At 38.3% G+C, this 26,718-nt stretch overlaps 1 long non-coding RNA gene across 3 annotated transcripts in view; it reads left to right on the top strand.

The window, feature by feature from the left end:
- The window catches only part of LOC129051301 (uncharacterized), a 37,310-nt gene that overhangs the window by 3,995 nt on the left and 6,597 nt on the right, over positions 1–26,718 (top strand). The window contains exons 3-6 of one of the 3 annotated variants that reach the window (XR_008515446.2): positions 4,038–4,151; positions 4,537–4,676; positions 9,179–9,217; positions 15,211–15,339. This is a non-coding gene — a long non-coding RNA (uncharacterized LOC129051301). Of the gene's footprint in view, positions 1–4,037; positions 4,152–4,536; positions 4,677–9,178; positions 9,218–15,210; positions 15,957–26,718 lie in introns of those variants that run through there. The other 2 variants (XR_010138212.1, XR_010138213.1) reach the window with 2 other exon arrangements.

The following is a 26,718-nucleotide window of genomic DNA, read 5'->3' as shown; positions in this document are numbered from 1 at the left end:
AGAATTGAGGTTTGGAAACCTCCATCTAGATTTCAGAGGATGTTTGAAAACACCTGGATATCCAAGCAGAAGTTTGCTGCAGGGGTGGTGCTCTGATGGAGAACCTCTGCTAGGGCTGTGCAGAAGGGAAATGTGGGGTCAGAGCCCCTACACAGAGTCCCTACTGGGGCACTTCCTAGTGGAGCTGTGAGGAGAGGGCCACTCTCCTCCAGACCCCAGAATGGTAGATTGACTTACAGCTTGCACCATGAGCCTGGAAAAGCTGTGGACACTCAACATCAGCCCATGTAAACAGCCACGAGGTGGGCTATACCCTCTAAAACCACAGGGGCAGAACTACCCAAGGCTGTGGGAGCTGACGTCTTGCATCAGCATGACCTTGATGTGAAACATGGAGTCAAAGGAGATCATTTTGGAGCTTAAAAATTGGACTACCTTGCTGGATTTTGGACTTGCATGGGGCCTGTAACCCCTTTGTTTTGGCCAATTACTCCCATTTGGAACAGCTGTATTTACTCAATTACCTGTACCCCCATTGTATCTAGGAAGTAACTAGCTTGATTTGGATTTTACAGGGTCATAAGCAGAAGAGACTTGCCTTGTCTCAGATGAGACTTTGGACAGCGGGCATTTGGGTTAATGCTGAAATGAGTTAAGACTTTGGGGGACTGTTGGGAAGGCATGATTGGTTTTGAAATGTGAGGACATCAGATTTGGAGGGGCCAGGAGCAGAATAATATGGTTTGTCTATGCCCCTACCCACATCTCAACTTGAGTTGTATTGATCAGGATTCCCATATGTTCAGGGAGGGAACCAGGAGAGGTAGTTGAATCTTTGGGGCTGGTCTTCCCCATGCTATTCTTGTGATAGTGAATAAATCTCACAAGATCTGATGGGTTAGTGGCTTTGTCTTTTGCTTCTTTTTCCTCCTTCTCATATTCTCTTGCCACTGCCATGTAAGAATTGCTGTTCATCCACCGCCATAACTCTGAGGCCTCCTCAGCCATGTGGATCCCTTAATCCAATTAAGCCTCTTTTTCTTCCCTGTCTCAGGTATGTCTTTATCAGCAGTGTGAATGTGGACTAATACATTTGGTATTGTCAATCTTTTTAATATTTTTGGAGAGAATAGATGGTAGTATCTTGTGCATTTCCCTGATTACTAATGAGGTTGAGAAAATTTTTATGTTTTGCAGGCTTTCTCTTTCGTGAAATCCGTATTACTGTCTTTTCCCAATTTTGTGTTGGGTTACTATTTTTAAAATTAATTCACAGGAGCTCCTTATACTTAGTTGATATGATATTAATTTTTGTAGCTTATAGGTACTGCAAATATCTTCTATAATTTATAGTTTATCTTTTGACTTTTTTACTTTTATTTTTTAATTTCTATTTTTTGTTTTTGAGACAGAGTCTTACTCTGTCATTCAGGCTGGAGTGCAGTGGCTCACTGCAACCTCCATCTCCCGGGTTCAGACCATTCTCGTGCCTCAGCTTCCCAAGTAGCTGGGATTACAGGTGTCTGCCACTAATGCCAGTCTAATTTCTTGTATTTTTAGTAGAGATGGGGTTTCACCATGTTGGCCAGCCTGGTCTCAAACTCCTGACCTCAGGTGATGTACTGTTGGGATTACAGGCTTGAGACATGGTGCCCAGCCTATCTTTCCACTTTTTGGTGTAAAAAATTCTTAATTTTGTGATAGTCAAAATGTCTAATCTTTTTTAATGGTTAAGGGGCTTTTTGTGTCTCATTCACTTACATTTTCTACTAAAAGTTTTAAAGTTTTGTTTCTGACATGTAAGTCTTTGTCCATTTGGAATTTAATGTTTGTATATAGAGTGAAGTAGGAATATAATTTCACTTTGTTTCTTATATCAATAACCATTATTTTTCTATTCTATTTATTGAAAAGTCCTTTCTTTCCTTGCTGATCTGCCATGTCACCTACAACACATATCGAAGATTAAATTTGTGTAGATTTGCCTGGGAGCTCTCTATTCTGTTTCATTAGTCAGTTTATCAGTGAGGACCACCCTGTCTTAATTGCTGTAGCTTTATAAAAGTTCTGATATTTGGCAGGACAAATCTTTCCTCTTCTTCAATGTCTTTGATATTCTTGGCCCTTCCCTTTTCCATATGTGTGTTTATATATATATATATATATATATGTATATTTAGAGAGAGAGAGAGAGAGAGAGAGAAAGAGAGAGGTCTCACTTTGTTGCCCAGGCTTGAGGCCAGTGGTGCAATCACAGCTTACTTCAGACTTGAACTCCTGGGATCAAGAGCTCCTCCTACCTCAGCCTCCCAAGTAACTGGGACTCTAAGGCATGCACCACCACATCCAGCTAATTTTTTAAAAAATTATTATTTTTTGCAATGGTGGGGATCTTGCTATGCTGCCCAGGCTGGTCTCAAACATTTGGCCTCAAGCAATCCTCCCACCTCAGGCTCCCAAAGTGCTGGGATCACAAGAGTGAGCCACCACACCTGGCTTCATTTTCCATATTTAAAGACCATTTTTAAAAAGCTGCTCAAGACTGGTTTTTTCCCTTGGTGTTACTTGCAACCCCCTTACTTAGCCTTGGAAATAGTGTTAGTGAAGAAAATCTAAAGAGTCAAAAAATAAAATATTCTTTCTTTTCTTCCAATTGCAAAAGAGCAGACACCCTCCTGAATCATGAAGCTAGTTTTGATAAATTGGTGAACTGAGAGCATACACAGTATTATTAATTCTGTTCTAATTTCTGCTTCACTGTGGAGTGTCTTCACAGAGTTCTAAAAGATTATTGCTATGAAATATTCTTATACATGTAACCCATAACCTCTACAATTCTGCAGTTGTACTTGGCTGTCTTACCTAATACTCAGTTGCTTTGCTTCATAATATTTAAATTGGCATCTCTAATTTCCAAAAGGCATAAATACTAGTATAGATTTTTAGTCAAGCTAGAAGAAAGTAGACTTTATTTACCAACATATCTTTTATGTAAACGTTTAATAAATCTCCCTGCTTCTTTTCTTTTGCATCATAACAACCACTGAAAATAGTATTTCTATAGCAGGTGGGGGTAAATGAACAATGACTTTTGTGGCCAGAGGTGAATGGCCCAGGGGCTCCTGCACTCCAGGTCCCCCTGAGCCTGCCACACAGCTGAGGGCATCGGTATTTCCACACACCTATAGTGCACACTGTCCCAGAACACAGATCAGATGCTCTCCTTTATTCAAATGGGGAGTTGAGAGTATTGTCGTTGTAATTAAATTAATAAACACATATTTATACACTGTTAAAATCTGGTTGGATTTGTGTCCCTTCATAAAACAAATTGCTTAAATGAAACCACAGAGTTAATATAATTGAGTACATTTGCTTCTATGACATGCTTTTTTAAATGGAATTAGAATCTAATTTGAAATGTCGATTAAAAGTGTAAATATTCAACTCAATTACATTTAGATTTTCATTTTGTTTTGTTTTGAGACAGAGTTTAGCCCTTGTCACCCAGGCTGGAGTGCAATGGCACAATCTCAGCTCACTGCAAGCACCTTCTCCTGGGTTCAAGCGATTCTCCTGCCTCAACCTCCCGAGTAGCTGGGATTACAGGTGCCTGCCACCACACCCGACTAATTTTTGTATTTTCAGTAGAGATGGGGTTTCACCACGTTGGCCAGGCTGGTCCTGAACTCCTGACCTCAAGGGATCCACCCACCTCGGCCTGCCAAAGTGCTGGGATTACAGGTGTGAGCCACCACGCTTGACCTTTTTAGGTTACTTTACTTTATTTTAATTACTTATTTTTATGACCTTATTGTTATAAAAATGCTAATTTAAAAAAATCAATCAATATAACAAACAACATAGAAGATGATCAACAAGCATTCCCACCTCTGTGATCTAGAAATAACTGTCATCAATCCAAAAGCTTACACATGGCGGATCATTTCACACTAGTTCACAGTACAAAGTAACTCCTTGCTTGTAGAAAACATTATTATTATCATTATTTTTGAGATGAAATTTGACTCTTGCAGCCCAGGCTGGAGTGTGATGGTGTGATCTCGGCTCACCGTAACCTCTGCCTCCCAGGATCAAAGGATTCTCCTGTGTCACCCTCCCAAGCAGCTTGGATTACCAGCGTGCAACAGGTTGGCCTGCTAATTTTTTGTATTTTTGTAGAGACGGGGATTCACCATGTTGGCCAGGCTGGTCTCGAACTCCTGACCTCAGGTGATCCACTTGCCTTAACCTTCTAAAGTGTTGGGATTACAGGCAGGAGCCACCACACCCAGACTAGAAAACATTATTCAATAGCAAACAGTAGCAGTATGCTTGGGGGTTTTAGGATTGATTATTTTCAAATCTCTAGAAAAGCTCAATGCATTACCTTAGGCTATAATCTCAGGGCAGAGTCTCCTCTGTTAATGGGGGGGCTGGTCTAAGGGTCCTTCCAGCTCTCAGATTAATGGTTTCCCATGTTGAACTGTTCCCTGTCACCCACCCATCCTCAGTTTTGTTTGTTTGTTTTTACAGAGAAGAGGTCTCACTATATTGCCCAGGCTGGTCTTGAACTCCTGGCCATAAGTGATCCTCCTGCCTTGGCCCCCCAAAGTGCTGGAGTTACAGATGTGAGCCTCTGTGCTCAGCCCATCCTTGCCTGTTCAAGTGTGGAGGTAAGTGGTAGATGCCAAGTTTACCTCCAGGTCAGAAGGGGCAGATGCCCTAGGGCAGAATCATAACCCTAACCGGGCCTCCCACTGCATGAAGGCATTATGTTCTGAAGCTTAAACCTGGACAAAGGTCTGACCAGTAGCACTGTGTTCATGAATATCAGGTCAAAAATTTAAAAATGGGACTATCCAGAAGAACCTGGTACATGCAGTTGCAGTCCACAGTCCAATGGTCACCCATGATAACAGGCCACCTGTACTTTCTCTTTATCATGGAGTCCTTGATGTAAAAATTGATGACACTTTCTTGCTTCTGGTGTGCTTCCCTTTCTTCTTCATTTTCCATAAGTAGTTTCCTCCATCCCACCTCTCAACAGGCCACAGTCAATTCAGGACATTTTAACCATGAAAATGAGTCTCCATAACACGAATTTAGAGGACAGACTGGGTGGATCACGCCCGTAATCTCAGCACTCTGTGAGGCTGAAGTGGGAGAATGGCTTGCGCTTAGGACCTTGAGACCAGCCTGGGCAATATGGTGAAACCCTGTCTCTAACAAAAAATAAATAAATAAATAAATAAATAAATAAAAATACGCCATGTATGGTGGTGCATGCTACTAGTGCCAGCTACTCAGGAGGCTGAGGTGGGAGGATTGTGGGGCCAAGGAGGTCAAGTATGGAGTGGGCCAAGATCATGCCACTGCAATCCAGCCTGGGTAATGGAGTGAGACCTTATATCAAGAAAAAAAAAAGATTTAAAGGACAAGCTGACTTTCTTATTACAAGCCAATGCTCATTTGCTATTCCATAAATCCTAGGGCACCTCTTAAGAACTATGCTTAATCTACTCTAACCGTACTCTAAAAATTTAACAACAACACTTGGATGATATCAGAGCTGCTTAGTGCATGGGTTACTGAGTATTTTAACCCCACCGTTGAGACCTACAGCTCAGAAAAAAAGATTCATTTCAAATACTTCAGCTCTTTGACAATGTGCCTGGTGACTAAAGAGCTCTAATGGAGATGTACAGGGAAACACATGCTGGTTTCATGCCTGCCAACACACCATCTATTCTGTTGTCCGTGGATTGAGGCATCATTTTGACTTTCAAGTCTTATTATTTGAGAAATGTATTTTATAAGGCTGTTACTGCCATAGGTCATGATTCCTTTGATGGATCTGGGCAAAGTCAATTGGAAACCTTCTGGAAAGGATTCACTATGATAGATGCCGCTAAGAACATTCATGATTCACCAGAGGAGGTAAAAATAGCAGCATTAATAGGAGTTTGGAAGAAGTTGATTCCGACCCTCATAAATGACATTGAGGGGTTCAAGACCTTAGCAGAGGAAGGAACCACAGTTGTGGTGAAGATAGCAAGAGAACTAGAATTATAAGTGGAGCCCGAAGATGTGAGTGAATTGCTGCAATCTTTTTGTTTGTTTGTTTTTTGGAGATGGAGTTTTTCTTTGTTGCCCAGGCTGGAGTGCAATGGCACGATCTCGGCTCACCACAACCTCCGCCTCCTGGGTTCAAGTGATTCTCCTGCCTCAGCCTCCTGAGTAGCTGGCATTATAGGCATATGCCACCTCATTCAGCTAATTTTGTATCTTTAGTAGACACGGTGTTTCACCACGTTGGTTAGGATGGTCTCGAACTCCCAACCGCAGATGATCCGTCTGACTCAGCCTCCCAAAGTGCTGGGATTACAGACATGACCCACCGCACCCGGCCAAATTGCTGCAATCTTAATGGAAATAAATGGAATTAGATGGAAAAAAGTTTAGCCTGGGGCTCAGGATCAGCTCTCCCTTTACTACCACATTAGCTTGCAGGGCACCAAGGAATCAGAGATTTCTACACTCGACTTTGACCTTGTGGATTATTATGGCAGTATATTTATCAAAGTAGGAGAATGGAACATATTTAACTATTTGTTAGCTTTATTTGTAACTCATAATTATTTAGACATACTGCAAATGAGGTCTGGAATTCATGTTCTGATTTTTTGTGGCCTTGAGCTAAGGAAAAGGGACTCAGGGAAATGGGCTTTATATGCTTGGATGGCTTCATGGAATCTGCAACTTCTTTAGCTTCTGTGACAACTCAAGATTGTTACTAAAATCCACTTTGTACTATCTTTAAAAACCAAGAGATATCATTTTTGCTTATAAAATATAGAATATTATAATACGTATTCTATTATGATACAGAATATTATAATACATATTCTATTATGATACAGAATATTATAATACATATTCTATTATGATACAGAATATTATAATACATATTCTATTATGATACAGAATATTATAATACATATTCTATTATGATATAGAATATTATAATACATATTCTATTATGATATAGAATATTATAATACATATTATATTATGATATAGAATATTATAATATATATTATATTATGATATAAACTATTAAAATACATATTATATTATAATATAGAATATTATAATACATATTATAATATAGAATATTATAATACATATTATAATATAGAATATTATAATACATATTATAATATAGAATATTATAATACTTATTATCTTATGATATAGAATATTATACTTATTATCTTATGATATAGAATATTGTAATATCTATTATATTATGATATAGAATATATATTCTATTATGATACAGAATATTGTAACATATATTCTACTATGATACAGAATATTGTAACATATATTCTATTATGATACAGAATATTGTAACATATATTCTATTATGATACAGAATATTGTAATATATATTCTATTATGATACAGAATGTTGTAATATATATTCTATTATGATACAGAATGTTGTAATATATATTCTATTATGATACAGAATATTGTAATATATATTCTATTATGATATAGAATGTTGTAATATAATATAGAATATTATTATACATTATATTATAATATAGAATATTATATAGAATATTATAATATAATATTATAATATAATATAGAATATTATAATATAGACTCTTATAATATATATTATGTTATAATATAGAATATTATTCTATATTATATAATAATATATTATTATATTATAATATAGAATATTATTCTATATTATATTATAATATCGAATATTATTATATATTATATTATAATATAGAATATTATTACATATTTTATTATAATATAGAATCTTATATATTATATTATAATATAGACTATCATTATATATTATATTATAATATAGACTATTATTATATATTATAATGTAATATAATATATTATAATATATAATAATGTAATATAATATATTATAATATATAATAATGTAATATAATATATTATAATATATAATAACATAATATAGATTACAATATATAATTTAATATAATTAATGTATAATAGAATTTATATTATATAATAATACATATATAATATATATAAAATAATATATTATTGTTGCTTATTATGAATGAGGAAAGAAAGTAGTTTCTTGGGATGGAATCCACTACTGGTGAAAATGTTGTGAACATTGTGGAAAAAGCAACAAAGGACTTAGAATATTCCATAAACTTAGTTGATAGAGGAGTGGCAGGGTTTGAGAGGATTGATTCCAATTTTGATATAAATTCTACTGTGGGTAAAGTGCTACCAAACTTCATAGCATGCTGCAGTGAAATCTTTTGTGAAAAGAAGAGTCAGTCAATGTGCAAACTTCATTGTCATCTTCATTAGATTCTGTGATGACTCAATATTGTTACTAAAATCCCCTTTGTATTATCTTTAAAAACCAAGGGATGTTATGTAGGTCAGTAGTTAGAAGGCACTTGACTCAAAATATCTATGAACCAAAGGATATAAATGACTAAAAGCAGGAGGATTGTTACTTGAAGGAGTGGAGGGTTGATCTCAGGATATGACCTGTGAGTTCCTTCCTGCTGGCTCAGTGCTGGCTGAACATGAGGCAGGAGAGCACCAGGAACAACACATATCTGGGACAGGAGGGAATGTGGGGAGGAAGGAAAGAGAAATAGGCCTTTTTATTTTTATTGATACATGACAATTATACATATTTCTAGGGTACATGTGATATTTTGATACATGCATACAATGTGTAGTGATCAAATCAGGATAATTTGCATATCCATCACCTCAAACATTTATCATTTATTTGTGTTGAGAACATCCCCCATCTTTCCTCTAGTCATTTTGAAATATATAAGTTATTGTTAATGATCATCACCCTACCGTGCTATTGAACACTAGAAATTCTTCTGTTCCTTCCATCTAACTGTATTTTTGTGCCCATTAACCAGCTTCTGGGAAGGGCAAAAGAGTGGGTAGATGAAAAGGGCCCTTTTTAAGGAAAAGTAAATCTTACAAGAAGGGAAGACATTTTAGGAGGAAAAATAAAAAGGTGGACCATGGGCTTAGAGTAGGGACTGCAGAAATTGAAAGGCAAAGAGAAAAAACCAACTTAGCAATGTGAAAATGCATCTCAGTGTCATTCCTTTCACAGGTCCAATGTCTGATATTCTTTTGGGAAGCTGGATATGAGGTAGGAATCTTTCTTTGAGTCATACATTTTTATGATTATGATTATTATTGAATAATAGCTGACATTTATTGAGAGCAATTATTGAGGACAATTATTGAGCTTTGACAAGCTCTTTTCAAAGGCCTTTACATATATTTTCTCCACTTCTAATTGTCAGATATTCTTATTATTCCCATTTTATAGATGAGGGATGCACAGGCATAAAGCCTGTGTGGAGGCAGAGAGCAGCTAAGTAACCTGACCACGGCCCAACAGCAAATGATGGGGCCACATGCAAATCCAGGCAGAACCCTTCTATTATATGAAGCTCAATGTTTTCTTATTTTCATTTTGTTATGAATACACCTATTTGCAAATGGGTTTTGAAGCTACTTTAAAACATTTTGTGGCTGTGCGTGGTGGCTGACACCTGTAATTCCAGCATTTTGGGAGACCAAGGTGGGCAGATTGCCTGAGCTCAGGAGTTTGAGACCAGCCTGGCCAACATGGTGAAACCCTGTGTCTACTAAAATTCCAAAAAAAATTAGCTGGGCTGTTGGTGTGCACCTGTAATCCCAGCTACTCTGGAGGCTGAGGCAGGAGAATCACTTGAACCTGGGAGAGGAAGGTTGCAGTAAGCTGAGATCATGCCACTGAACTCCAGCCTGGGCGACAGAGTGAGACTCTGTCTCCAAATAAAAAATAAATAAGATTGAATTTTGAGCTTCTGACTATGTCCCCAGATTGTACTCATACATATTTTGATGTCTAATAAGATTTATTCTTAGTGCGTTTTTTAAGTGAAAGTATTTTTTGAGCATCTACTGTATATCATGTGCTGAGGTAGGCACCAGTGGTGCAGGGAACATATGGCACAGTCTCTGACCTCAGGTAACTTTCACTCTCATACATATGTATTAGGACACCAATACATGTGTGAATATAAGATAGTATGATAGATATTGCAACAAGTAATTATTTACTGTAAATCTATTTTATAGGATTTTAAACTTAAACTACTTTCACCCTATTTCCAAAAAATGTATTGCATAACTTTAAAGGGATTCTCAGTTTGAAATCATCATATGAACTGCAGTAGCATCTGCTGGTGAAATACTGCTTTGTATCTACTAGAATAGTCCAAACAATTGGGAAAGAACTGCATTATTAGAGCTGTAAAAGTTACTGTCTGGAAATCTCAGAAAAGAAGAGGAGGTTATTTATTTCCTTCTCCTGCCTAATTGCCCTGGCCAGAACTTCCAACACTATGTTGAATAGGAGTGGTGAGAGAGGGCATCCCTGTCTTGTGCCAGTTTTCAAAGGGAAGGCTTCCAGTTTTTGCCCATTCAGTATGATATTGGCTGCAGGTTTCTCATAGATAGCTCTTATTATTTTGAGATACGTCCCATCAGTACCTAATTTATTGAGAGTTTTTAGCATGAAGGGTTGTTGAATTTTGTCAAAGGCCTTTTCTGCATCTATTGAGATAATCATGTGGTTTTTGTCTTTGGTGAAGGGTTGTTGAATTTTGTCAAAGGCCTTTTCTGCATCTATTGAGATAATCATGTGGTTTTTGTCTTTGGTTCTCTTTATATGCTGGATTACATTTATTGATTTGCATATATTGAACCAGCCTTGCATCCCAGGGATGAAGCCCACTTGATCATGGTGGATAAGCTTTTTGATGTGCTACTGGATTCGGTTTGCCAGTATTTTATTGAGGATTTTTGCATCAATGTTCATCAAGGATATTGGTCTAAAATTCTCTTTTTTGGTTGTGTCTCTGCCCGGCTTTGGTATCAGGATGATGCTGGCCTCATAAAATGAGTTAGGGAGGATTCCCTCTTTTTCTATTGATTGGAATAGTTTCAGAAGGAATGGTAGCAGTTCCTCCTTGTACCTCTGGTAGAATTCGGCTGTGAATCCATCTGGTCCTGGACTCTTTTTGGTTGGTAAGCTATTGATTATTGCCTCAATTTCAGATCCTGTTATTGGTCTATTCAGAGATTCAACTTCTTTCTGGTTTAGTCTTGGGAGAGTGTATGTGTCCAGGAATTTATCCATTTCCTCTAGATTTTCTAGTTTATTTGCATAGAGGTGTTTGTAGTATTCTCTGATGGTAGTTTGTATATCTGTGGGATCAGTGGTGATATCCCATTTATCATTTTTTATTGCATCTATTTGATTCTTCTTTTTTTTCTTTATTAGTCTTGCTAGCGGTCTATCAATTTTGTTGATCCTTTCAAAAAACCAGCTCCTGGATTAATTATTTGAAGGGTTTTTTGTGTCTCTCTTTACTTCAGTTCTGCTCTGATTTTAGTTATTTCTTGCCTTCTGCTAGCTTTTGAATGTGTTTGCTCTTGCTTTTCTAGTTCTTTTAATTGTGATGTTAGGGTGTCAATTTTGGATCTTTCCTGCTTTCTCTTGTGGGCATTTAGTGATATAAATTTCCCTCTACACACTGCTTTGATGTGTCCCAGAGATTCTGGTACGTTGTGTCTTTGTTCTCATTGGTTTCAAAGAACATCTTTATTTCTGCCTTCATTTCATTATGTACCCAGTAGTCATTCAGGAGCAGGTTGTTCAGTTTCCATGTAGTTGAGTGGTTTTGAGTGAGTTTCTTAATCCAGAGTTCTAGTTTGATTGCACTGTGGTCTGAGAGACAGTTTGTTATAATTTCTGTTCTTTTACATTTGCTGAGGAGAGCTTTACTTCCAACTATGTGGTCAATTTTGGAATAGGTGTGGTGTGGTGCTGAAAAAATATATATTCTGTTGATTTGGGGTGGAGAGTTCTGTAGATGTCTATTAGGTCCGCTTGGTGCAGAGCTGAGTTCCATTCCTGAGTATCCTTGTTAACTTTCTGTCTCGTTGATCTGCCTAATGTTGACAGTGGGGTGTTAAAATCTCCCATTATTATTGTGTGGGAGTCTAAATAAAGGGTATTCAATTAGAAAAACAGGGAGTCAAATTGTCCCTGTTTGCAGATGACATGATTGTATATCTAGAAAACCCCACTGTCTGAGCCCAAAATCTCCTTCAGCTGATAAGCAACTTCAGCAAAGTCTCAGGATACAAAATCAATGTACAAAAATCACAAGCATTCTTATACACCAATAACAGACAAACAGAGAGCCAAATCATGAGTGAACTCCTATTCACAATTGCTTGGAAGAGAATAAAATACCTAGGAATACAACTTACAAGGGACGTGGAGGACCTCTTCAAAGAGAACTACAAACCACTGCTCAATGAAATAAAAGAGGATACAAACAAATGGAGGAACATACCATGCTCATGGGTAGGAAGAATCAATATCGTGAAAATGGCCATACTGCCCAAGGTAATTTATAGATTCAATGCCATCCCCATCAAGCTACCAATGACTTTCTTCACAGAATTGGAAAAAACTACCTTAAAGTTCATATGGAAGCAAAAAACAGCCTGCATCACCAAGTCAATCCTAAGCCAAAAGAACAAAGCTGGAGGCATCACACTACCTGACTTCAAACTATACTACAAGGCTACAGTAACCAAAACAGTATGGTACTGTTACCAAAACAGAGATATAGATCAATGGAACAGAACAGAGCCCTCAGAAATAATGCCACATATCTACAACTATCTGATCTTTGACAAACCTGAGAAAAACAAGCAATAGGGAAAGGAATCCCTATTTAATAAATGGTTCTGGAAAACTGGCTAGCCAGATGTAGAAAGCTGAAACTGGATCCCTTCCTTACACCTTATACAAAAATTAATTCAGGATGGATTAAAGACTTAAATGTTAGACCTAAAACCATAAAAACCCTAGAAGAAAACCTAGGCATTACCATTCAGGACATAGGCATGGGCAAGGACTTCATGTCTAAAACACCAAAAGCAATGGCAAGAAAAGCCAAAATTGACAAATGAGATCTAATTAAACACAAATTGGGAGAAAATTTTCTCAACCTACTCATCCGACAAAGGGCTAATATCCAGAATCTACAATGAACTCAAACAAATTTACAAGAAGAAAACAAACAACCCCATCAAAATGTGGACAAAGGATATGAAGAGACACTTCTCAAAAGAAGACATTTATGCAGCCAAAAGACACATGAAAAAATGCTCATCATCACTGGCCATCAGAGAAATGCAAATCAAAACCACAATGAGATACCATCTCACACCAGTTAGAATGGCGATCATTAAAAAGTCAGGAAACAACAGGTGCTGGAGAGGATGTGGAGAAATAGGAACACTTTTACACTGTTGGTGGGACTCTAAACTAGTTCAACCATTGTGGAAGTCAGTATGGCGATTCCTCAGAGATCTAGAACTCGAAATACCATTTGACCCAGCCATCCCATTACTGGGTATATACCCAAAGGACACTATAAATCATGCTGCTATAAAGACACATGCACACGCATGTTTATTGTGGCACTATTCACAAGAGCAAAGACTTGGAACAAACCCAAATGTCCAACAATGATAGACTGGATTAAGAAAATGTGGCACATATACACCACGGAATACTATGCAGCCATAAAAATTGATGAGTTCATGTCCTTTGTAGGGACATGGGTGGAATTGGCAATCATCATTCTCAGTAAACTATCACAAGGACAAAAAACCAAACAGCGCATGTTCTCACTCATAGATGGGAATTGAACAATGAGAACACATGGACACAGAAAGGGAAACATCACACTCTGGGGACTGTTGTGGGGTGGGGGGAGGGGGGAGGGATAGCATTAGGATATATACCTAATGCTAAATGCCAAGTTAATGGGTGCAGCACACCAGCATGGCACATGTATACATATGTAACTAACCTGCACATTGTGCACATGTACCCTAAAACTTAAAGTATAATAATAATAAAAAAAAGAAGAGGAAGTTCTATGGTAGATGAATAAAATGACATCTAAACTGTTCTCTGAGGCTACTGAAGTTCTGTGGATACCTTACAGCACAAAGTTCAAGTGTATGCCCACAACTCCTCATGCCACAAGATGTGACACCTTTCCAATCTCTTTTTGCAAGAGTTTCCAATTCTGTCTCTTTTAAGGGTACTTTTTATACCCACATATTCTGGATTTTGTAGGGCACGCAAAGACAAGATGGGAAAGGGTCTTCCATTTGTTGATGCCAGTTGCTCTATGGACCAGGCCCTGCTCATGCATCCATGTTGGTTCTTTTATCCCCACATCAGCCATAGCCCATAGGCATTAACTGCCATTGCACAAATGAGGAAATTAAAACTCTGAGAGAATATGCAATCTACCCAGAGTCATGCAGCTTGTGTATGTAAGTGCTGGAATGAAAATCCAATCTGTGTGAGTCCCAAGTCCCCTTCCACCATATGGTGTCCATTTCATTTTGCAATCAGCTTGGCTGGGATATGTCTGCCCTAAAAGATATTAAGTAGGAATACTTGTCTCTATACCTTAACCTGACATCCATGGGCTTGCTTTTTGTATTTGGAGGTGTCATACATTATAATAATAATTTGACTTTATTTGAACAGTGAATATTATACTACTCAGTCTAGAGATTTATGGCATCCCAGTCTAAACTGGATGATAGCAATGAAGCTTCTTCAAGGAGACAAGTATGAGTAATAAGGTAGTAATAAGTTGAATTTCTATGGAGTTGCCACTTCTGAATTAAAATTAGTTGAGTTTAAGTAGATATTCAAAAATATTGCTATAATCTTTACTTGAATAATACATTTATTATTTTTTACATATTTATTTATTTATGGAACATAGATGTAATTTTAAAACAGAATTTTTGCAAATTGTATTAAAATATATTAAAAACATAATACATTATGACCCAATAGAGTTTTTCAAAGTAATTCAGTGTTAGTTTAAAATGTGAAATTCAATCAGTATAATTCATCATAGAATACAGAGTGTACATCAGTATAATATATATATCAAAATTGGAAAGAAGTAAATTTATCTTTGTTTTATAATAAAGTGAAATTAAAATTTTAATGAATTTCCACTTTCATTTTAGATTCCGGAGGGAATCTGTGCAGGTTTATTACATGGGTGTATTGTGTGATGCTGAGATTTGGGTACCAAAGAAGATGTGAGTGCCTGTCTTGAACTTGCACCCAGAGCAATCTCCCCTGATCAGCAGAGGGTAAATTAACTTGAATTACACTTGAATTTCTTAGTAGAGCAGGTCACAAAGGGCAAATTGTGGTCCAGAGACAAAAGTGCTCGATGGTCTAAAATGAGCCTGCTGTGTCACTGAGGGTACAGGTCTTCACAGAAATATATTTCAGAAAGGGGTCAAACCCTTGTTTAAAGATAAATGTAAGCTGGGTGTGGAGGCACACATCTATAATTCCAGCTACTCAGGAGGCTGAGGCAGAAGGATCCCTTGAGATCAGGAGTTTAAGACCAGCCTGGACAACATAGGAAGATTCCATCTCAATTTTTAAAAATGAGAAAAAAAATAGATAAACTTAAGCCTATAAAATTTTAAAGAGTTTATTTGAGCAAACAGAGATTCATGGATCAGGCAGCACCAAACTGAAAGTGGTTGGAGGATCTACTGAAGGTGTTTGTAAGGAAGGCTTTTATAGGGTGAATATAGAAGTAGAGTAGAGAAATTATTTGATTGGCAAAAATTTGGGCAGTTGCATTATTTGAACTATCCTGGTGGTAGGTCTCTCATTACACAGCTAATACTCAGTGGGCCACTTGTTGATGGGCTAAGCTTGTTTCATTTTGTCTATGTAGAAACCCAGGCCATGGGAGCTATCTCAGCCTGATGCTCTCCCATTATGATATTTTACACCTTCTTTCTGTATCAGGGTAAGCGGGGGTCTTCCCCAGGAGGGTTCTTACCACCTTGTTTCCCTCAGCAAAATGAAACTGTCCCTTTTGCCTCTGTAGGCAATCTTCTGAACAAGACATTCCTAATATTCTTATCTCATCTTATTTTATCTTATCCTCTTCTCTGTACCTTGTTTAGATGTTTCTGGAACACTTGTGTGTCTTGCACCCATCTCCTGCATTATTTAGGCAATCCTAAAAGAAGAATGCTAGGATGGATTGGTAGAGAACTGCTGGCATATTGAGCCCTCTCTCTTTGTATCTGGAACTTTCATAATTACCTTAGTTCCCCATGCCAATTTTGCACTTATCTTTGCTCTCCACTTCAAAATACACTTACCTCTGACAGAAGCTGAGTACATAAAAGGGACCTTGTCCAGTGGTACTTATGAGGCAGAAGACATGATATAGTTAAAATTATAAACTATAATCACTATATAGTTATATACTATATATAATCACTATATCACTCCCGGGTTCAAGTGATACTCCTGCCTCAGCCTCCTGAGTACCTGGGATTACAGGCATGTGCCACCACACTCGAATAATCCTATAGGTTTTAAAATAGGAATAGATTTTCTCAGCTAAACTGAAGGGAAATGCTAAGGAGAGAGTGAGATTTGACTTGATAATTATGTGTCTGAATGAATCAGCCAATTAATAAAATAAAAACAGGCTGGGGATCACTTGAGTCCAAGGGTTTGAGACCAGCGTGAGCAACATATCAAAACCCCATCTCTACAAAAAATACAAAAATTAGTCAAGTGTGGTGGCTTATGCCTGTAGTCCCTGCTACTTGGGAGGCTGAGGTAGGAGGATCACCTGAGCCTGGAGATATACAGGCTGCAGTGAGCTTTGGTCATGCCACTGCACTTCCAGCCTGGGTGACAGAGTGAGACCCTGTCCAAAGAAACTAAACTAAAATGAAATGAAAGCAAACACAAGACAAAAATTGATGGACTTATTTTAACATACAGCATGATGAACACACATAGATAATGATACTAACCCAATGGGTTTTTGTCAATCAAACCCATAGTCACTAGTCTAAAGGAAATAGGAATAATGACTGTGAATTTATAACCATTTACAACATTAGAAATACAAAATACAAATTATCATCAGATATATCAGACTCACAATTATTTGACCTTTTAAGAATTCATCCTGCTCTCCATAATGAATAAGAAAATATTGATAACTATTTTTTCCCTTAACTTAGCCCTTCATGCTCCTGAATCTCTGAATTTGTATTTACATCTTAACACTCTTTTTTTGTAATTATTTTCTGCAGCTTTTTTCTCTTCACTTGAGACATCTCCTATATTCTCTTTACACCTTTCCACAAATGACTCAATTTTTTTCATAAGTTTCATTGATGCATTCCATATATGTGATGATAGTGTAATGATAAATTATCCATGTGGTTTCCCTCCACTCTTGTTCATTATTCAAGTGACTCTTCTTGGTTTAGCAACAGGCTAAGAGGTATCTATGACATTTTGTTCAGGTTAAGCAGAAAGAAGAAAACAAAATCTACATTCTGTTTTTTATATTTTAAACACAAGCCAACAAATAATTTGGAAGGACCCATGATTAGACAGGGAGGATTTTATGCTCCTTCAAGAGTAATTGAGATTGTTTAATTGTATGGAGGAATGAGCATATCTCAAGGGGAATCGAGAAGATATAATATTTGGATGACAGAATCATTAAGAACTGGCTTTGTACCCTGGCTACACCATTGCACACAGGAAATATTAGGGTGCAGTGATGCATGCCTGTAATCCCAGCACTTTAGAAGGCTGAGGTGGGTGGATCACCTGAGGTCAGGAGTTCAAGACCAGCCTGACAAACATGGTGAAACCCCATCTCTACTAAATACAAAAAATTAGCTGGGTGTGGTGGCACATGCTTCTAATCCCAGCTACTTGGGAGGCTGAGGCAGGAGAATCACTTGAACTTGGGAGGCAGAGGTTGCAGTGAGCTGAGATAGTGCCATTGCACTCCAGCCTGGGCAACAAGAGCTAAACTCTGTCTCGAAAAAAAAAAAAAATCACAGCCCCACCAACTTTTTCACATAGGATGATTAAGGATTCCAGAGCCCATGCTACCTCTAGGGGCTCCTACCCCTGCCACGCCACACATGTATCTTGACAGGGCCTGTTACAGAGAAGAAAAGGCCAAGTAAATTAATATCACAATCATTGCCACATACCCACCAAAAGACTCAAATTAAAATTTTGACAAAATTAAGTGTCAAGAAGAATGCAAAGATTTGGGAATTATCAGACATTGTAAGACTGTCCGTTGGTGTGTTAACATTGGGATGAAACCAATAATATCTAGTAAAACTGAAGATATGTTTACCCTGTAACCTATGGTTTCACCTCTTGCTTTATACTGTACATAAATACTCACTAATGGTAACCAAATAGAAATACAAACATGTTCACAACAACATCATTTGTAACTGACAAAAATGAACACAACCCACACGTCCACCAACAATGAAGGGATACACTCTGGTGTACTCTATTTTTATTTATTTTTTTATATTTATTTTATGTATACAAATATAAATTTGTATATATTTTTTGAGACAGAGTCTTACTTAGTCGCCCAGGTTGGAGTGCAGTGGTGCGATCTCGGCTCATAGCAACCTCTGCCTCCCGGGTTCAAGCAATTCTCCTGTCTCAGCCTCCCCAGTAGCTGGGATTACAGGTGCATGCAGCCACTCCTGGTAAATTTTTATATTTTTACTAGAGATGGGGTTTCACCTTGTTGGTAAGGCCGATCTCAAACTCCTGTCCTGAGGTGATCCACCTATCTCAGACTCCCAAAGTGCTGGGATTACAGGTGGCAGTCACTGCGCCTGGGTATTTTTTTTTTTTTTGACACTGTCACTCTATTGCCCAGGATGGAGTACAGGGTGCCATCTTGGCTCACTGCAACCTCCACCACCTCCCAGGTTCAACTGATTCTCCTGCCTTAGCCTCTCAAATAACTGGGATTACAGGCACACACCGCCACACCTGTCTAATCTTTTTTTTTTTTTTTAACAGAGTCTTGTTCTGTCACCCAGGCTGGAGTGTAGTGGTGCAAACTTGGCTCACTGCAACCTCTGCATCCCAGATTCAAGTGATTCTCCAGCCTCAGCCTCCTGAGTAGCTGAGACTACAGGCATGTGCCATCACGCCTGGCTAATTTTTGGTATTTTTAGTAGAGATGTGGTTTCACCGTGTTCGCCAGGATTGCCTCCTTCTCCTGACCTTGTGATCCACGTGCCTTGGCCTCCCAAAGTGCTGAGATTACAGTCATTAGCCACCACATGGCCTAATTTTTGTAGTTTTAGTAGAGATGGAGTTTCACCATGATGGCTAGGGTGGTCTGGAACTCCTGACCTCAAGTGATCTGCCTGCCTCGGCCTCCCAAAGTTCTGGGATTATAGGCATGAGCCATATGCCTGGCTGGTGTACTGTTTTAATAGAATGCAGAAACAATGCTAAGTGTGAATCTTAAATACTTAATATTGAGTAAAAGGGGCCAGATGCACCAGGATACAGACTTTTACTCCAATTATGTAAGAGAAAAACCAGGCAAAATCAGACTTTACTTTAGGCATATAAAAAAGGCATAATAAGGCCAGGCACTGAGGTCAGGAGTTCTAAACCAGCCTGACCAACATGCAAAACCCCATCTCTACTACAAATACAAAAATTATCCAGGCATGGTGGCACATGGCCCATGCCTGTAATCCCAGCTACTTGGGAGGTTGAGGCATGAGAATCGCTTGAATCTGGGAGGTGGAGGTTGCAGTGAGTCAAGATCATGCCACTACACTCCAGCCTGGGTGACAAAGTGAGGCTCCATTTCCAAAAAAAAAAAAAAAATATAAAATACATAATAAAATTATAAAGAGAACCAAGGAGAGGATGGCAGATATCCACAGGTAATGTGGATATCTGTTATATCTGTTACTAATAAGGGGAAGGAAGACTTTAGGATCAGTTAGGGGCATACAGAGGACTTCTCGGTGGTGATAGTGCTCTATTTCTTCACCAGGATAGGTATCACACAGATGTTTATTTAATAACTATGTATCCATATCTTTGTTTGTATATTTTAAAATAAGAGTGAAATAGAGGAAAGGAAGGTGAATGGAAAGAGATTTCTCCATTCATCAAAATTTTAAAGTCATGTTTTTCCTCAGGTTCTTCTCCAAGCTCAGTCTGAAATGGTGAAAGCAGCCAAGCGTGGTGGCTCATGCCTGTAATCTCAGCATTCTGGGAGTCTGAGGTGGATGGATCACCTGTGGTCAGGAGCTAAGACCAGCCTGGCCAACATGGTAAAACCCTGTCTCTACTAAAAATACAAAAATTAGCTGGTCGTGGTGGTGGGCACCTATAATCCCAGCTACTCAGGGGGCTACAGTGAGCTGAGATCACACCAGTTGACTCAAAAGAGTGAAATTCTGTCTCAAAACAAAACAACAACAACAATGACAAAGGAAACAGGAAAACGTCCTCAATAATAGAGGACTTATTAAACTAGGGTGCAGCCACTCATACTGTGTCTTGATTTGTAGATTAAGAAAATGATGACCCTCCCTAGGTACTGATTTAGAGTGACATTTCTGTGAAAATAGAGAAATACTTACATATCCATAGAACATATATATGTATTTAAAATTGTATATGAGTATGACATACACATACATATTTGTGTGTATGGCATCTGCATCCTTGTATGTTTAAATACAATCTGGCAATTGCATTCTTTGGTATATACCCAAATATTTGAAAACTTATATCCACTCAAATCCTGCACGTGAATGTTTACAGCAGCTTATACACAACTGAAAAAGACTGGAAGTAACCAACATATCCTACAATAGAGAAATGGATAAACTAACTCTGAAACGTTCATACAATGGAATATTCTTCATGAATAAAAAGAAATGAACTACCAAGGCATGAAAAGACATGGAGGAATCTTAAACACATATTTCTAAGTGAAATAAGCCAATACGGAAAGGCCACATAGTATAGAGTTCCAATTATATGGAATACTAGAAAAGGCAAAACCAGGCAGATGGTATTATAAAAAGTTCAGTGGTCGCCAGAGGCTTGAGCAGAGGGAAGGATGAATAGGTGGAGCACAGAAGATTTTTAGGGCAGTGAAACTTTTCTGTGTGATGCTATAATGGTGGATATATGTTCTTAAGCATTTGTCAAAGCCCATAAATGGTAGAACACAGAGAGTGAATCTTAATATTGGCCATGAACTTAATAATATCGATATTGGCTCATCAAGCATAACAAATTACCACACTAACAAGACGATAATAGAGGAAGTGTGTGTACTATGGTGTGAGGTAGATATTAGAGCTCAATATGCCTTCTGCTCTATTTTTCTGTACACCTACAACTGTTCTAAAAATTAAGTCATTTATTTATTTATTTATTTTTATTTATTGAGATGGAGTCTCACTCTGTCACCCAGGCTGGAGTGCAATGGCCTGATCTCGGCTCATGGCAACCTCTGCTTCCCGGGTTCAAGCGATTCTTCTGCCTCAGCCTCCTGAGTAGTTGGGATTACGGGCACCAGCCACCATACCTGGCTAATTTTTTGTATTTTTAGTTGAGATGGGGATTCACTGTGTCAGCCAGGATGGTCTTGATCTGCAGACCTCGTGATCCATCCACCTTGGCCTTCCAAAGTGCTTGGATTACAGACATAAGTCACCACACCTGGCCTTATTTATCTTTTTGAGACAGGTTTTATCTCTGTCACTCAGGCTGGAGTGCAGTGGTGCAATCATGGCTCAATGCAGCCCCAACCTCCAGGGCTCAAGTAACCCTCCTGCCTCAGCCTCTTGAGTAGCTGGGACCACAGGTATGTGCCACCATGCCCAGCACATTTCTTAGACCTCTGAAAAGATGCTCAACACCATATATCACAAGGGGATTCAAATTAAAACAACGATGTGATACCATTACACATCTCTTAGACTGGCTTGAATGCAAATACCAACACCAAATGCTGGTGAAGATATGGAGTGACAGGAACTCATCTCTATTTCTGCTGAGAATGCAAAGTGGGACAGCCATTGTGGAAGGCAGTTTTGCAAGTTCCTGCCAGTCTAAACATATGCTTACCATACGATCTGGCAAAAAAATGAAATTTTAAAAATATATTTTATATACTTAAAACATATACATTTAAATAAATATATAATTTATATATATTTAAAAGTATATATATTTTTATTTTTTGTAGAGACAGTCTCTACAGACTATAGCCTGCAGAAGCTATTAATTTTAAAAGCATTTTAAACTCTTGAACAAGAAATTATTTGAAGAGTGAAAAATAAAATGATAGAGTACTGATTGGTAAATTCCAAATGTTGTATATTACATAATTTGGATTAATTTTAAATTCCAAAAAGTGAAACTTTAAAAAATATTTTAAAAATTTCCTAATCTGAATTCCATCCTAGTTCAAAACATTCAAGAGCTGTTTTCAACGGAGAGATAAGTGGTCAACAAGTTCTTAGGTTTTGACTTTGTTTTCCGACTATTTGTGTTTGTGAAGGGTGAATTTTTAGATTTTGTTCCTTTCTTCTTAGGGTATTGACTAATATTTTATTAAGTCAGAGAGACAGTAAATTAGAATTATCTGTTTGTCCATTTTATCTGTTATAAATATTTCCTCCAAATTCCCTTATCTAAAGTTTTTGGTGTATTTAGTCGTGTGCGGTGGCTCATGCCTGTAATCTCAGCACTTTTGGAGGCTGAGGTGGGGGATCACTTGAGGTCAGGAGTTCAAGATCAGCCTGCCCAACATGGCAAAACCCGGTGCCTACTACCATACAAAAATTAGTTGGGCGGCTTGGCGTGGTGGCTCACTCCTATAATCCTAGCACTTTGGGAGGCCAAGGTGGGCAGATCACCTGACGTCGGGAGTAAAGAAACAGAGAGTAAAGAATTTCTGAGACCAAAAAGTCTGAGAACAGCTGCTCAATATATTCATTCAACAAATATTTGTCTCCTTACCATGTGCATGGTACAGTTCTATGCTCTAGGGACAAATAGCATTGAACAAAACTGACAATATCTCCTGCTCTCATCAAGTTTACATTCTAGTGGACATAATAGAAGAACAGAGATGATTTGTCAAAAATCAGTCCAGGCACAGTGGCTCATGCATGTAATCCCAACACTTTGGGAGGCCAAGGCAGGGAGATCACTTGAGGTCAGGAGTTCGAGATCAGCCTGGCCAATATGGTGAAACCCTGTCTCCACTAAAAATACAAAAATTAGCCAGGGCTGGGTGTGGTGGCTCACCCCTGTAATCCCAACACTTTGGGAGTCCGAGGTGGTTTGGATCACCTGAGGTAAGGGGTTCAAGACCAGCCTGGCCAACATGATGAAACTGTGTCTCTACTAAAATACAAAAAAAAAAAAAATGTTAACCAGGCATGGTGGCTGATGCCTGTAATCCCACCTACTTGGGAGGCTGAGGCAGGATATCACTTGAACCTGGGAGGCGGAGGTTGCAGTGAGCCAAGATCACACCAATGCACTCCAGCCTGGGTGACAGAGCGAGACTCCATCTCAAAAAAAAAAAAAAAAAAAAAAAATTTAAGTGCTATGGAAAAAAAGGGAAGCAGTAAATAGTTTCAATTTCAGATAGGATGATCTCTGACAAGACAAGAATGATATTAAGACATGAAGAAAATTAAGACAAAGATCCTTACAGGTATATGGAGGAAGAGCTACTTTTCTTTCCTTTTCTGTTTTATTTATTTATTTATTTATTCATTTTTTAGACAGAGTTTCATTCTTGTTGCCCAGGCTGCAGTGCAATGGCACCATCTCAGCTCACTGCAACCTCCACCTCCCGGGTTCAAGTGATTCTCCTGCCTCAGCTACTCTCCCGAGTGAAAGGTGACCAAGAGAGCCATTGAAAATAGTGAGAGTGGCCGGGTGCGGTCCCAGCACTTTGGGAGGCTGAGATGGGTGGATCATGAGGTCAGGCGTTCAAGACCAGCCTGGCTGAGAGTGTGAAACCCCGTCTCTACAAAAAATGCAAAAATTAGCCAGGCGTGGTGGTGTGCCCCTGTAATCCCAGCTACTCCAGAGGCTGAGGCAGGAGAATCACTTGAATATGGGAGGTTGAGGTTGCAGTCAGCCCAGATCATGCCACTGCACTCTAGCCTGGGTGACAGAGCAATATTCTGCCTCAAAAAAAAAAAAAAAAAAAAGAAAAGAAAAGAAAAATAAAATGGTGACAGCACCATGTTTAAAAAGTGGTCCAGGCACTGGGGTAAGGGGTGAGTGTCAGCCAAGTCATCAGCTGTCAGGAAGACATCAAGTAATATATCAAGTTGATATATTGAGAAGGAGGATCTGCCTATTATATAATACAGAGATAAGCACTCAGATATATAGATTAGAAATAGTTTAGAAAATTTAAACATTTGATTATTCAGGAAGTAGACCCGGGAGCATTGGAGAAACAGGGTGGGGGAGTAGACTGCATGGAAACCTCTTTCTTAGTTTGTGATTTTTCAATTATGCACATAGGTTTCTTACATAACATGGAAAATTCAATTAAAGAAGAAACAACATTGTGTTCTGAGGTCCCAAATGTTTAGTGATTAATTAGAAAGACTCACAAAACCGAGTGAAGCTGTTATATTCATAGTTTATTACAACAAAAAGATACAAATTAGAATCAGCAGCAAAAAAAGGTGCACAGGGCAGAGTCCAGGAGAGACAAAACACAAGCTTCCAGTTGTCCTCTCCCAGTGACATCGTGTGGACAGTGCTTAATTCACCCAGCGATATGTGGCAAAAAGTACAGAATATACTCCCCAACAAGAAGCTTACCTGAGCCTTGGTGTTGAGCATTTTACTGGAGGTTGGTCACATGGACAAGAGCACCCACTTGGATGACCTTAGTTTCTCTGTCTCCACCCTTCCCAAGGTCAAGCTGACACTGCATGGTCCAAGGTCTCCATCATAAATCACGTTGTTAACTCCCAGATAGGCAGAAGATTCCAAGGACTTAGACGTTATTTCCCGGGAGCTAGATTAGAGCCAAACCTTTCTTTGGAGTGTGCCAGGTTTGGGCAATTCAGGCCTACTAAGTTTCCTTGACTGCACACAAGTGATAGTATGTAGGAAATGATTACTCGCATATATTGCTGGTGAAAGTACAGTGTTATATAACCCTTTGGAAAGAAATCAAGTGTGTAGCACATAAACATTATATTTGGTTTGTTTTTGTTTTTGTCTGAGACAGGGTCTCACTCTGTCACCCACACTGGGGTGCTGTGGCATGATCACAACTCACTGCAGCCTCGACCTCCCAGGCTCCAGCTATCCTCCCACCTCAGTCTCCTGAGTAGCTGGGACCACAGGCACCTGCAAGTACACCCAGCTAATTTTTGTGTTTTTTGTACAGATAGGGTTTCACCATGATGCCCAGGCTGATTTCAAACTCCTGGGTTCAAACAATCCCCTACCTCAGCTCCCCAAAGAGCTAGGATTACAGGAGTGAGCCACTGCACCCAACCTATATTTGTATATACATTAAATTGTATATGTTAGGCCGGGCACGGTGGCTCATGCCTGTAATTCCAGCATTTTGGGAGGCCAAGGTGGGCTGATCACTTGAGGTCAGGAGTTTGAGAGCAGCCTGGCCAACATGGTGAAAACCTATCTCCACTAAAAAAACGAAGTTAGCTGGACATGGTGGAAGATGCCTGTATTCCCAGCTACTCAGGAGGCTGAGGCAGGAGAATCACTTGAACCAAACAGTGGAAGTTGCAGTGAGCCGATCACACCACTGCACTCCAGCCTGGATGAGAGAGCAAAACTCCATCTCAAAAAAACAAAACAAAAAAATTGTATGTTATTGTATGTATGTGTATATATTAAGTTGTATATACACATATTAAATATATATACTTATATTACACTTTATACACATACACTTGTTTCCTCATGCAATTTGTTTCAGCAGAAGTAAAAATTAATAAAGATATAAGTAGAAGAATATTTACAGAAGCGCTATTGTTGGTGGCAAAAGTACTTTAATATCTTAAAATGCTCATATAATGAAAGATACTTTAACTCTTACAAAGAATGAGTTAGCTTTTTATCTACTATAAAGGTATCCTAATATCTTTATACCTAAAGTGATATATGTGGGCAATTGTTATATTAAAAAAGGAGAACCCTTTATAATTAAAGAAAAAAGAAAGAAACGTTATATAGTAGCCCTCCCTTATCTGCAGGAGATGTGTTCTAAGACCCGCAGTGGATGCCTGAAACTTGGGTAGCATTGACCCAATTGCTGTCAATCAGAACACATTTCTGTTTATGATTTCCAAGCACAAATTTAATGCCTTTTTCATCTTAACTAAGCACTTATCACACACATGGCTGTACTTTTTAGAGCTTGGGTTGCAACAAACAATACTAACAGAAATTTATTTTTCTTTCTTACATTTTCACCATCAGAGGATTTGTTCTTACCATTGATCTTAGCAACCTGAGCACATGACTTCTCTCTTTTTCTTTCTTTCTTCCTCCCTTCCTCTTTCTTTCTTTCTTTCTTCTTTCTTTCTTTTTCTTTCTTTCATCTTTCTTTTTTTCTCTTTATT

Source organism: Pongo abelii, chromosome 19, assembly GCF_028885655.2.
Source record: "Pongo abelii isolate AG06213 chromosome 19, NHGRI_mPonAbe1-v2.0_pri, whole genome shotgun sequence".
NCBI classification, from domain to species: Eukaryota; Metazoa; Chordata; class Mammalia; order Primates; family Hominidae; genus Pongo; species Pongo abelii.
This window is presented reverse-complemented; position numbering and strand designations above follow the sequence as displayed.